This window comes from Macaca nemestrina, chromosome 2 (genome assembly GCF_043159975.1).
Source record: "Macaca nemestrina isolate mMacNem1 chromosome 2, mMacNem.hap1, whole genome shotgun sequence".
Lineage (NCBI taxonomy): Eukaryota > Metazoa > Chordata > Mammalia > Primates > Cercopithecidae > Macaca > Macaca nemestrina.
Window position 1 is genome coordinate 87,238,108 of NC_092126.1, and position 13,162 is coordinate 87,251,269.

Sequence of the window (13,162 nt, forward strand, 5' to 3'; positions counted from 1 at the left end):
GGAGGGAAAATGAAAGGGGGAGAAAGGGTGACGTGTTTTGGAATCTGTAACTGTAAGCTCATGGTGGGTGGATACTCGTACATTAAGTAACTAGTTTGGCTTTTATTTTTAAGTTCACTTCTCAAATCTTTATTCACACTCCTTTCTTCTAAAATTGACAGAAGTACAGAAGGCAACATCACACAGTAAAACTAACCAGAAAACGTCCATCTGGCATGCCTTTCAGGAATCCAGCCCACTAATATTTGCTAAGGGTTTCATGACTCAACCCTCCAAGATGCCGCACAAGGAAGAATTTCCACATTTTGCAGAACTGCCAAATCTCATTCACTGGAGCAAAGGCTCCTCATTTGGGGCTCATTTTTAGACAGTTGTTTATTTGTTTATATACTGTTAAAATCTCCCTCAGCGGATGGAGTTTGTCATGCATTTCTAAATAGTGAGTAAACATATTCTTCCACCCCCTCACGGCAGGACACGCTTCAGCATTTTGGCCACTGAGCCTAGTTGAATATCTCTCTCCTTCCTTCCTCCTCCCCTCTTCCCACGCAGCCTAGTTTTATTCTTCCTTCCTTGGTTTTATTTCTTCCTCTTCCTCCCTCTTTTTCTTCCTTCCCTACCTTCAGCCACATCTTTCAGCCTCATTTGTTCCTTGGAGGTTTTATTCTCCCCTCTTCCTCTATTCTTTCCTCCTTCCCTCTTCTTCCCTCCCTCGCTTCAGCTACTTAGCCCCATTTGTTCCTTCCAGGCTCCACTTTCTTCTCTTCCATTGGTAATTTGTCTAATTTACTCCACTTGAAAAAAGAAAAATCTTGCTTTATGTTTGTATCTTCTTCCCTTCAAAATTGTTCCTCTAAGTTCTTTATTATCTCTTCCCTCCTATTTCAAAATAACAATTAACATTTAGCGAGTGCTAAGTGCGGGCAGGATGCCAAGCTCTCTCGCCCTCTCTCTCTTGAGGGAGGTACCTTTATTATCCTGTTTGATGGATGAAAAACAAAAGCACGTTATTCAATTGTAACTTGCATAAGTCACGAAGCTATAACCAGGAATTCGGCTCTGCAAGCATGCACTTTAAGAATTCTTTTAAAAGTTTTATTAGATTCAAAGACTATGTATAAAATATATACACCTTATACACGAAACATATCTTTTGATGAGGCACCACGGCGGCAAGTTTCCAGTTTTGCCCATTAAAAAAATAAAAAAATTCCTTCCCAATTTTTGAGGCTTCTGCCATTGAACACGGCTGCTCTCGGCCCCTCTTCCCACTTGGCTCGGCAAACGCGTCTTTTATTATGACTCAGCCCAGCCCGTTCCTTGCCAAGCTGCTGACGCTCCCGGCGGAGAGGACGGGGCCGTCGCTCGGGGGCGAGGGTTCGCGCCGCGGCTCGCGCCCGCTTCTCCCGCTTTACGGCTGCTGAAAATCCGGCCCGGCCCGGCAGCCGTACCGCAGACGAGCCCGCGCCTGTGCCCGCGCCGCTCAGGTAATCGGAGTCCTACTCTTTTCAAAGTTTTGCCAAAACAAGCTCCGCGCTCTGAGGCGGCGCGGCCTCGGCCGAGCTGTTCGTGTCTCCTTGCTCCCCACGCTTACCCAGACTGGCGCGACTGCGCTGTTGGCCGCACCCTTGTGAGGGGCCCGGGGCGCCGACCCGTCGTGAAGTACTGGGGCCGGAGGGCGCCCGGCAGGCGGCGGGTTCTGAGCGACTCCGCGGGGTGGCGCGCGGGGCACCTGGCTCCGGCAGTCCGCGGGCCGCGCTGGGCAAAGGAGCTCCCACCCCGCTCCAAGGCCCCCGCCCACCTCCCGAAGCCGCTTGTCTTAGGAGAGGAGCGTAGCAGCTCCGGAATGCCCGCTTCTGATACGTTCACACACGTATGCAGTGCACGCCGGCTAGCGGAGCGCAGGTAAAGAGCGGCGCCGCGGACGCGCGCGTTCCAGATGGCGCGCAGCACAATTCCGCCCCAGAGCTTGGAATGCCGCTCCAGAGGATGCGCAGGATGGTTCTCTCAAGGAAGTTTATGAGAAGCCATAGAAAGAGCAGCCTGGGATCCGAGCTTGCGTTGCTGGTTCTACCGTAGCGTCTGGCTTACTACCACATTTGCCCTACAGTTGCATTGCTTCATAGCTCGTCCTCCCTATTTTCCCCCACATTATTTGCTGCTTTTTTTTTTTTTTTTTTCCATTTTTCCTTTGTATTGCGTCTCTTGGTGCCTTGTGTTCTTTTCCCTTCACTTTTAGAATAGCAATAGAATAACATACAGTAGCCTTTACATTTCAACCTATGGTCCTTAAGATGTCTTTACTTACTAGGGCTTGCATCCTGAGGAGTGTAAAGGATTAATTGTGGATTAAGCTGCTGTACTGAAAGTTGTGCTGCAGTTATCCCTGCAGAACAGAGAAGATAGACTTTTTTTTTTTTTTAAACCACTCTAGAACGTTAAGATAATGGTGTTGCTTCTGTTGAAGGAATATAGCTTGAGAAACATTAAAAATTATGTAATAGGATCCTGTAGTATTCGCCCCAGTGAGTTTAATTTGATAACGGTTCTTTGTCATCTGTGAGTTAGATTCTGTGCCAACTGGTGACAGGTTAAGAGAGAAGAGATTCCGTTCCTACCCTCAGGAGAAGGGACCATGGTGAGCACTGGTGTAATGCTACAAAGTGCTCTGGGAGAATGAGGGAGGAAAAACTTAAAAGGAAGAGTTGGGTTTTAAATTGTAGTTTTGGTATTTAGGTAGGATTTTCACCATTTCTTCCCACACCTCAATAATTCTTAATGAAAAGGGGAATTATTTCAACAGTACTTTTCACCTTTATCTTTTTAGAGATTTTTTTTTCTCCTTTATAATCGGCAGTAATGTCTGATCTCAAGACTTATGGAAAGTGTAAAAGTAACACCTCTTAATAAGAATGATGTAATGCATTCCTAATACCACACAGAGTATTAAAGACTTTTAATGTAGGACGACTAACAAGAATGAAATGTAATTTATTAATTGCTTACATAAAGCATTGTCATATTTATGTAGAGCACTCAATACTTATTAGTCAACAGTTGTTTATTGATTGCTTCCCATGTGCCAAGTAGTGTTCTTGACACTGGAATAAAGCAAAGAAGAAACCTGCCTTCTTGGAATGGAGGGAGACAGTATTAGTACTTAAGAAAAATATAAGGTGAAGCCATAATAAGTGCTATGGAGTTATTACATAAAGCAAGAAAGAGAGTGTGTGTGTTTAGTAATTTAAAATAGGATTTTAACGGAAGTCCTCTGGAGAAGGTGACATTTCAGTAGACTTGAAGCAGTTGAGGGAGTGAGCCATATGATATTTGGGGCAAGAGCTTTCCAGGCACAGAGAAATATCAAGTGCAGAGGCCGGACATATTGCTGTGTTCAAGGATCAGCAAAGAAGCTTGCGTAGCTGATGTGGAATGGAGGATAGAGGAGAAGTAGGATATGGGATTTTAAATGTCATAAGGGCCGGATAGTACTACATGGTCTGCTAAGCCATTGTAATGATAACCTTTACTTGAAGCCATTTGGATGCCATTGGAGCCTTTTGACTAGAGGAATGACGTGATCTAATACATCTGTTTGACACCATTACTCTGCCTACTGTGTTGAGAACAGACTGAAGAAAGCAAGGATAGAAGCAGGGATAACAGGCTATTATAATTCATATGACAGATCTTGGTGGCTTAGACTAGGATGATAGCGGTGGAGGTGGTGAGTAGTTCAGATTCTGTGTATATATTTTGAGGTGTATTCCTCAGGGTTAGCTGAGATATAGGATATGAAATGTGAGAGCAAAAGAAATTAAGGAGAATGTAATTGCCTAAGCAACTGAAAAGATTAACTGAGATTAGAAGGAATAGGAAGAAGACGTGGTAATTAGGATTAAGAATCTGGATTTGGATATGTTAGGTGTTAGATGGGTTTTAGATATTCAAATGGAAATGTCAAGCAGGCAGTTAGTTGGAAGACCAAGCTAATGGCATACACTTAGGACTCTTCACCATATAGCGGGTTGTAAAAGCAAAGCGATTGAATGAACTCATCAAAAGTGTGTGAGTTTAGAATATTGAAGATGACCAAGGACCAGACTTTACGTCATAAAGTCTGGTATATAATGGTGTATGTCAGCATTATGAGATGAGGAGAAACCAGAAAAGGAGTCTGAAAAACAGCTGCATTCCAGGTAAAAGGGAAAGCAGGAGATTATGGAATCCTGGAAATGTTTCAAGAAGTAGAGGGCTGGTCACCTGTTTTAAAGATGAGGATTGAGAATTAGCAAAGGAAATCATTGATGACCATGATGTTGGCAGTTTTCATGGAGTAAGTAGGCGTGAAAGCTTGTTTGTAATGTGTTTGACAGAGTAGAAGGAGAGACACTGAAGAAGGTGATGGTATACATCTCTTGAATATTTTTATTGAAAAGGGAGGGAGGACATGGAGTGTTAGTTGCAGGACTAGATGATGTAAAGAGAGTTTTTAAAGTGTATGAAACAGTGGAATGTTGTGATACTAATGAGAAAGAGCCAATAGAGAGGAAAAAATTGATGATGCATGGCACAGAGGGGAGTAGTGTTCATGAGGAGATGAGAAAGGATACATGTATATAACAAGAGAGGCTGTCTGTTGCTAGAGTTTACCTAGAATTAATGAAAGAAGGAAAAGTGTGTGGGCCCAGATGGAGGTGGGGAATGTGAATGTTCTATTTGAATCCCTGCTCTTTTCTCATTGTTTATGAGAGCCAGTTGTGGTACATGAGAAATTTGTAGGAATCATTACCATTTTTCCCATTTGGTCAGGATTATTTGATGAAAGAATACTTTGAGATTCTGAGAATTGCTTGAAACAGAAAACTTTGTGCATTGTTGAGGACAGAAAGGGGGGATTTCTCCCTTGAGCTTTGCTTAGGAGAAGACTTAAAGAGAAAGTTGAGATTACAAGATAAAAGGGGAAAAGGAGGAAATAAGGTAAACTAAATCATATGATGAAACCTGAGAAGGGATCTGATGAGGAAGTTAGCAACATTGAATCTCACCTCCTGTGGAGCAGATAGCTACGGTAAAGTTCTAAGAACATTACCCTTATTATCAAACAAACCCTTTTCTGTTTAAGTACCAAGTGTGATCAAATGGGAGAACAGCGTTATCACCAGTGGTCAGCCTAATTATAGAAAGGTGGTGTTAAATCTTGCAAGATATGTTAGCTAGGATTAGATTTCAGATTGGATTTTGAAAATGTAAAAAATGATGATTGGCAACAAATATCATTTGAAAATGATATGAAAAAGACTGGATTGGCAACAAATAGGTTGTAGATGTATGGTGTGATTTTGACAACATTACTCATAGATATTGAGCAATTTGACAAGATGAAGAGAATTGTTAGAGTTGGAAATGGAACCTTGTTTGAGATGATTTTTTTTTTCAGTTATTTAGGGACCATTTTGTTTCTTGAATTCTTACTATAAAACAGGGTTCTGCATAAAGTCTTCGCAGGGGATGGTGATAACCACTATGTAAATGACATGATCTCTGCCCTCAATTTACCATTTTTAGTAGAGTGAAGAGAAGGGAATATATGTAAATATTGCAATACAATTGATAAATGCCTTATGAAGAGTACTGAATGCTTTTAGGTTGTTAGGTTTTCAAACATTTTTCTTTTATTATGGAAATTATCAGACACACAAAGGTAGAATGGTATAATGAACCCCAGTATACTGAGCAGTACGTCTCGTTAGTATATTTCATGATTGGTACAAAAGATTAGGAGTTAGGGGCCTAGAATTGTAGTCCCAGTTATGTTCCCAGGTAGTTTTGTGCCCATGTCTTTCCTGGCCTTCAGTTTTTTACTGAAAAATGAAGAGGCAGCTCAAGATCATTTTTAAGGCTTCCTACAGTTCAAAAATATTATGATTGTATAGTTTTTCTACATGGTACGTTCAAAGAAATAGATGAGAGAGTTATATAGGAGAACTAAGTTTGTTAAGGGAAAAATTAAGCTCCCCTTCTACTTCTCTTTCCACACACATATATAACTATTAGATGTCATCAGCATGCACATAGGATGTAACTATAAAATTAATGTGATTTACTTTTATGTGTAATTTATTAAAATCTATAGTGATATTTAGTATGTACGTAGTAAAATATATGATCTTATGTTTGTGTGTTTTCTATTTGTGTAACAGAGTAGATATTTTTTCCCTTTGAGCCAAAAAACATGCAATTGTATGAGAAGTGAGTCTTGATGAAGTCCTTGACCTCTCTGATCTGCTCTGACCTGCATTGTGTCTCATTTTTTGTTTGTTTTACCAAACAAAATTTGATTCATTGCTTAATTTGTTTGCCAGTTAAAAGCAAACAGTATTTCTGAAATCAGGGTTTTCTGTTTTGCACTCTTGCATGGGCTATTGATGTCAGACAAAATTGTAATTTAATTGTTTTGACATTTTGATCTGAGCAGTTCAGATAAGAAAGGTGATTTATCTTGCCTAGAAACCTCATGTTTGAGCTCAGCATGAGTTTTCCCTAACTGCTTGTTTATAAATGTGGTTTCTAAAAAAATTAGACTTTCATCATATTGGGAATTTATGCTCTGGGTATTAATTACCAAGGTACAATTTGATAGGAATATACTAGAGAGATATTTTAATTTTTAGATGGTCAGTCATGAAAAACTTTAGAAGTGCTACGAATCCTTTAAAACAGAGTGAAAATTTCATACTTTCAAACTTATTTTCATTGTATTTAATATCACATGTGAAATTTTAAAGTAGTATACAAATAGCTTTTTGCTTGTTTACAATCTTGGTATATAAAATTACTCATGAACTTTTTTAGTTTTAGGATTTTATTATATTGGTCAAACCTTATACTTTGCATAGTCTGTGTTTTTGTACTCTTGTGCATCAAGTACAATTATCATTGGGGATAAAATCACTTCAAATAATGCATCCCTAAGTGATCATACTATCGCTTTAAATTGTGTGTGTGTGTGTGTGTGTGTGTGTGTGTATTTTCATTTTAGTTTAATATGATACTCAGTAATTTGACAGTTTCTTGGGGCATCCAGTTCTAACAAGCCCTGTATCCTAGTCTCCACCTGGGAGCAGGGCCTGTTCATGTTTTTGGAATCAAACCTGTAACATATTTCCTGCATGGTTATAGAACTTTCACAGTACTCAAACCAAAGTGAACATCTTCTGGGGCACTGTAACACTTTTTTGAAATGCTGGTTGTAGAAGCCAGCTTGAAATTTTTGATCACCTTCAGGTGATAAAAGCCTTTTTTCCTATCTTCTTGGATGGAGAGATCTGATGAAAAGATGAAGATAGGAACAACCTTAAGAAACCTTGTGGTTCTGGACTCCTTTTTTGTATTTAATTTTCCTCGAGTTCTGGAAAACTTTAAAAATAAGAACAAGGTATTTTCAAGTAAAATGACTACTAATTATGCAGGAAACCTACTCTTGTCTTTATATGTGTGTGAAAATACTGTGTTACTGGCACTTGTTGAGATAAGACAGAATGTGAGAGATCTTAGAGAGGCTCTTTTTACAGGAGTTACATAATTCCTACATCAGCCTTTTTGTAGTATGTCATAGTTTGAATATAGAGTGCCAGCAGTCATCTGTCTTCCAAGAATTTTTTCAAAGAGGCCCTAGTCTCTAGGGAATTAGTGGCTCCCTCAGAATAGGCCAGTCTGAATGATTTGTAAGTTAACACTCAGGAGCTGGAAAACAAGATGATGCTTCTCTAACTGGGGTACTCTGAGCTATGTTAGAGGGCTCCAAGCCATAGATAAATATGGCCATCTTTTTTTTGTAAAATTTATTGCTATATTTTGGAGAAAGCAGTTAAATAATTTAACTGGCAAATTAAATGTTCAGAACCACTATTGAATGTGAATATGACATCCAGTGCAAAATACATGATTTTAAAAATCAAAGTAGTTTCTTACTTGTAGTAGGTTTCCATAGACTATATTTTCTGACCCCAGGAAAGGATATAGATTGGCATAAAGGTAGATAGTTTGTTAAACTTAACATTAATCAAAATACTGATTATTGCTTTTATCTATCTGCTTTGGTTTAGTTTGCTTTCCTGGTGTTTACCCACACTAATCTTTTACATTTCTGGGAAAAGTTTCCCTCTTTATTTTCCTCTGGCATTGAGATATGATTTCTGTGAGGAGCTCCATTTCCCTCTTCTCATTTTTTTGCTTTTTATTTTGAAATTATTGACCTACAGGAATTTGCCAGAATGGTATGAAAAGGCACTGTCTTACATTTTAACCAGTTTCCCCCACTGGCTACATCTTCCTAACTATAGTACAATATAAAAACCAGGAAATTGACATTGATACAATGTATGTGTATAGTTCTGTGTCATTTCATCTCATATGTAGATGCATGTAATCATCACCATAATCAAGATATAAAGCTATTTCATCACCACAAATATCCCTCTTACAGTACTCTCCAAAAGAGGGACTGAAAGAATCAGAGGTGTTTACTTTAGCAAAGGAATTTTGCACTTTCTTCTAAGTTTTGTAGTTTTTATGCAAATGATGGATCTTTTGGTATTTTGAATCATGAAAGAGAAAGATGAAATACTGTATTATCTTCAAAATGGAGGAGAATGTTACCAAAATGCCAGGGATTCAGTCTAGATTCTATTGCTCACTGCACAGAAAGCCAATCAATGAGATAAGTATTGCCAGGGAAGAAGGCTTTAATCAGGTGCTGCACCTGAGGAGATGGGATATCAGTATCAAATATCTTCCCTGACTAAAATAGCAGAAAAGAAGTATAACTATGTGTGGGAAAACAGGAATTAGGCAGGAGTAAGGAAGAGAAGTTGGTCAGCAGGAAGCAGGTAGTCCGTTCAGGCAATCATGATGAGTGAGAGGTCTGGCGTCTTATTGTCTGGAGGTAGTGATGTGGTGAGTTTTGGTTTTTCTTGCTACTGTCTGGGAAGCCTGAGGGTTGGTTTCCTGAGAAACGAACTCAGATAAGACATTTAACTTTCTCAAGTTTGAAGATGGGGTGGATCAATATCTATGTTAATTCAAAGAAACCATAAACATCAGTTCTATAGGACAATTGGACTGGTTTCAAGAGCTTAAATAGTTGTTATAACAGATATTGTCATCTGTGAAATAAGTTCTTGAAGGCTCAGTTTCAAATTATCAAGAACTTTGATAATTTGAAGGTTAGACATTGATGTGCTTGAAGAATAAATAGGACCAGTTGATATGATGCAGTCTTATCCATCTGTGTGACCAATCTTTGTGTATGTGCTGGAATTAGCTAAATAAAACTTTAACAAGAAAATGGTGGAGCAAATAGAGAGGTCTTGTTGAACTTCCTAAGTAACCACACAGTTTTCTAGCTTCTTGTGAAACCTAGAATTGGAGGAAGAAAAAACAAAAAACATTTCAGCATTAACAAAAGCACTATTAATGATATTGTGCCACATTTAATTTTATAGTTGTTAATGTCTTTAACACCTACATTAAGATCACTTATTTTACTTAACCAATATTACATGAGGATAATTATTAGTAGTGTCTGAGAAATCCTTCTTGATAGATTTTTCTCAGAAATATTTCCAGACAATTTGATCCAAGATTTTAGTCCCATATATTACATAGACAGTATAAATGTATTGTCAAAGTAGTTTACATGTATCTTAGTTTTAATAGTTTACAAGATATTTCTAGTTTATTTGAAAATTTATGATTTATGTATATATGAAATAGGTATCTTCTGTCTTTTTATTTTTGCTGTACAGCAATGCATTAAAGTCTGTTTGGAAGTTTGGAGATAATGTTGAAATTTTATACTCTAATAGTCATAGCCACTTTTTCATTAGTCCTTCTCTATTCTTTTTAGGTTACCTGAATAAAGCAAAGAATTCCTACCTCTCTTTTTAGTTTTTTTCCGTTATCTAAATGTTCCACATGATATTGTTATTGTAATGATATTTAAACATTAATTCCAGATCATTGTCATCTTCATTATATATGTCTTACCAATTTTTGAAAGTTAAAGCATATATATATACACACACGTATATACACACACATGTATATACACACACACATATATATAATTGCTTTAATTTGCTATACTCATTTTGAGTTGAGTACATAGGAAGGGCAATGCAGAGAGTGAGTGTTTTTATGTTTTCAGATTTAGTTGATCCCACCACTTGAAAAAAATGTGAATTTGTTACCAAAACACCAAAACACCTGCTGCTTGCCACATAGAAAGCCAATCACTGAGACAATGAGTATTGTCAGCAGAAAGCCTTTAATTAGGTGCTGCACCTGACAATATAGAAGATCAGTCTTAAATCCTTCTCTCTGACCAACTGAAATTAGGGGTTTATATAGCAGAGAAGAAATGTAACCATGTGTGGGAAAATAGGAATTAGGGAGAGTGTAAGGAAGAGGAGTTGGTTCATAGGAAGCAGGTGGTTGCCTAGGCAATTATTGTAGGTGAGTGGTCTGACATGTCATTGTCCAGATACAGTGATCTGGTAAGTTTCAGATTCTTGGTGCTCTTCGGAAGGCTTGATGGTTGGTTTCCTGAGAAAGGAACTCAGATAGAACAAATGTAATTTTCTCAAGTTTCAAGACTGAGAGAGTCCGGGCGTGGTGGCTCACACCTGTAATCCCAGCACTTTAGGAGGCTGAGGTGGGTGGATCATGAGATCAGGAGTTCAAGACCAGCCTGGCCAACATGGTGAAACCCTGTCTCTGCTATAACTACAAAAATTAGCCAGGTGTGGTGGCAGGTGCCTGTATTCCCAGCTACTTTGGAGCCTGAGGCAGGAGAATCACTTGAACCTGGGCAGCAGAGGTTGTAGTGAGCTGAGATTGTGCTACTGCACTCCAGCCTGGGCAACAGAATGAGACTCTGTCTCAAAAAAAAAAAACCAAAAAAAAAAAAAAAAAACCAAAAAAAAAAGAAAAAGACTGGGAGGGTCAATTTTTATGTTTTAACATGCAGAAACTATAAACATCAGTTCCATGAGACAATTGAGTCGGTTTTAAATGTTTTTCCAAAATTTTAAATTTTACTTAGAATGAAAAAATAAATTTATTTTAATAGTTATTAATTGTGGACATTTTTAAGAGTAACACAAAAACTTCAATTGTGTTTGTACGGAAAGGGTTGCCTGACTTTTACTTTCAATGAGGATAACATGGTATGATGACATATGTCTCTATCCTCTGTATGAACGTCAATTTGGGGTGTGTCTGTGGATCCTGTAAGTACTGAGGGTTTAATTTATTGCTAATATTAGAGACAATGACGGTGATATTCAGGTGACTTACCATTACCAATTCTTTCCTGGAATGGAGAACTTTCCTCTTGATTTCATTGCTGCCTGATTTATATCTTTTAGAAAGGCAGCTGTTCTTTTATTTGCTCAGTATCAAATATAAAAATCAGATTGTATGGTTTCTCATATAATTGTTATCAAGAATTCAATTTTAAAGCAAGGAGAAAACTACATAATAGAAACTTGATATGTTTGTATTATAATCTAGGCATTTTCTTAGCATGTTTCCAATTTGAACAGCTCTAAGCATTTTTATAATAAAAACACCCATCACATTGTGTTCAGGACAAAATAATTACAAAACCTGTAAATTAAAAAAGGATTTGCCATTATACTACTCTATATCTCTGATTATTTAAAGACATTGCTCTTACTCATGTGCCTTCTTTTGGTTTACATACTTTTTGGAGGTACTGAAAAAGAATCCTTTACACGTTTTACAAAACACATTTTGACTAGATAGCTCTTCCTTCTCTTATATCTTATAAGATAGCTCTTGTATCAGTAGTGAACTGAGCACAATCTCAGCTCACTACTGATATAAAGACAAAAATCACATCAAAATCAATAAAACATTGTTAATTAATGTAGTGCTAAGGATAGTGGGAGGATTTTTGTTTGTTTTTGTTTTTTTTTTTTTTTAAGAGACAGAATCTGAGTCTGTCACCCAAGCTGGAGTGAATTGGTACGATCTTAGCTCACTGCAACCTCTGACTCCTGGGTTCAAATGATTCTCATGCCTCAGCCTCCCAAATAGCTGGGATTACAATTGTGTGCCATCATGCCTGGCTAATTTTTTTTTTTTTTTTTTTTTAATACTAGAGATGGGGTTTTGCTACATTGGTCAGGCTGGTCTCGAACTCCTGGCCTCGAGTGATCTGCCTGCCTTGGCCTCCCAAAGTACTGGAATTATAGGCATGAGCCACCAGGCCCAGCTGATAGTGGGAATATTAAAGAAGACAGATGACATCTGTCACTTTGGTGTCTGTGTTTTAGTAGCTTTCTTTTAAGCAGTTGTAAACTGTTCTAGGGCATCTGCTTTATCTTTGTCTTGCACTTCATCTCTTCCTTGACCCACTTGTTAAATGTATGACCACCTTTAAGAATTTTAATTTTGTGTGCTGCCTCCACCGCTGCTGTGAACGCCCGCACAGAGGCAGGCACCTACCCACCCTGGCACCTGCTAGTACCCTGCTGCACCCAACAAGTGTGCACCCTGCTGCATTGCTGCTGCTTCTGGTATGTGTGAATGAGGACAGATCTTGTTGCCATCACCTTACAAAATGCTTTATCTGGCACCGCCCATCGGTGTGTAGTGACCAGTGGTCTGAGAGCACCTCAGCCCCACCCCCTGCCAACGTGGTGGGTTCCTAATTTCAAGGAGCCAGAGAACAAAATTGGGGCCCGATACAAGTTCCCCAGAGTTAGAACACACAGTCCAGGAATTGAGAGCTGAGTCTCAGCCCCCTAAAATCCTCCAGAAGCCAAACCAGTCGACTGAATCCACCTTATTCCACAGTCAAACCCTCAAGCTCATCAAATAGCATAAAAGAAAAAACAAAAAATTCACAGGACAGCAACTTTAAAAATCGAAGGAACACCAACCCACAAAGATGAGAAAGAACCAGTGCAAGAATTCCTACAACTCAAAAAGCTAGAGTATCTTTTCTCCAGATGACCAGACTAGCTCTCCAGCAAGGGTACTGAACTGGGGCTGAGATGACTGACGTGGCAGAAATAGAATTCAGGCTATGAATAGGAATGAAGATTATTGAGATATAGGAGTATGTTGA

The 13,162-nt window shown here is 38.6% G+C and overlaps 1 protein-coding gene across 5 annotated transcripts in view; it reads left to right on the forward strand.

The window, feature by feature from the left end:
• Positions 1-1,357: 1,357 nt before the first annotated feature.
• Positions 1,358-13,162, forward strand: part of LOC105489997 (N-acetylated alpha-linked acidic dipeptidase like 2) — a 1,462,458-nt gene continuing 1,450,653 nt past the window's right edge. For 3 of the 5 annotated variants that reach the window (XM_071091264.1, XM_071091263.1, XM_071091268.1), the window contains exon 1: positions 1,358-1,487. The gene's annotated coding sequence lies outside the window, so the exon portion shown is untranslated. The remainder of the gene's footprint in view (positions 1,488-13,162) is intronic. The other 2 variants (XM_071091267.1, XM_071091265.1) reach the window with 1 other exon arrangement.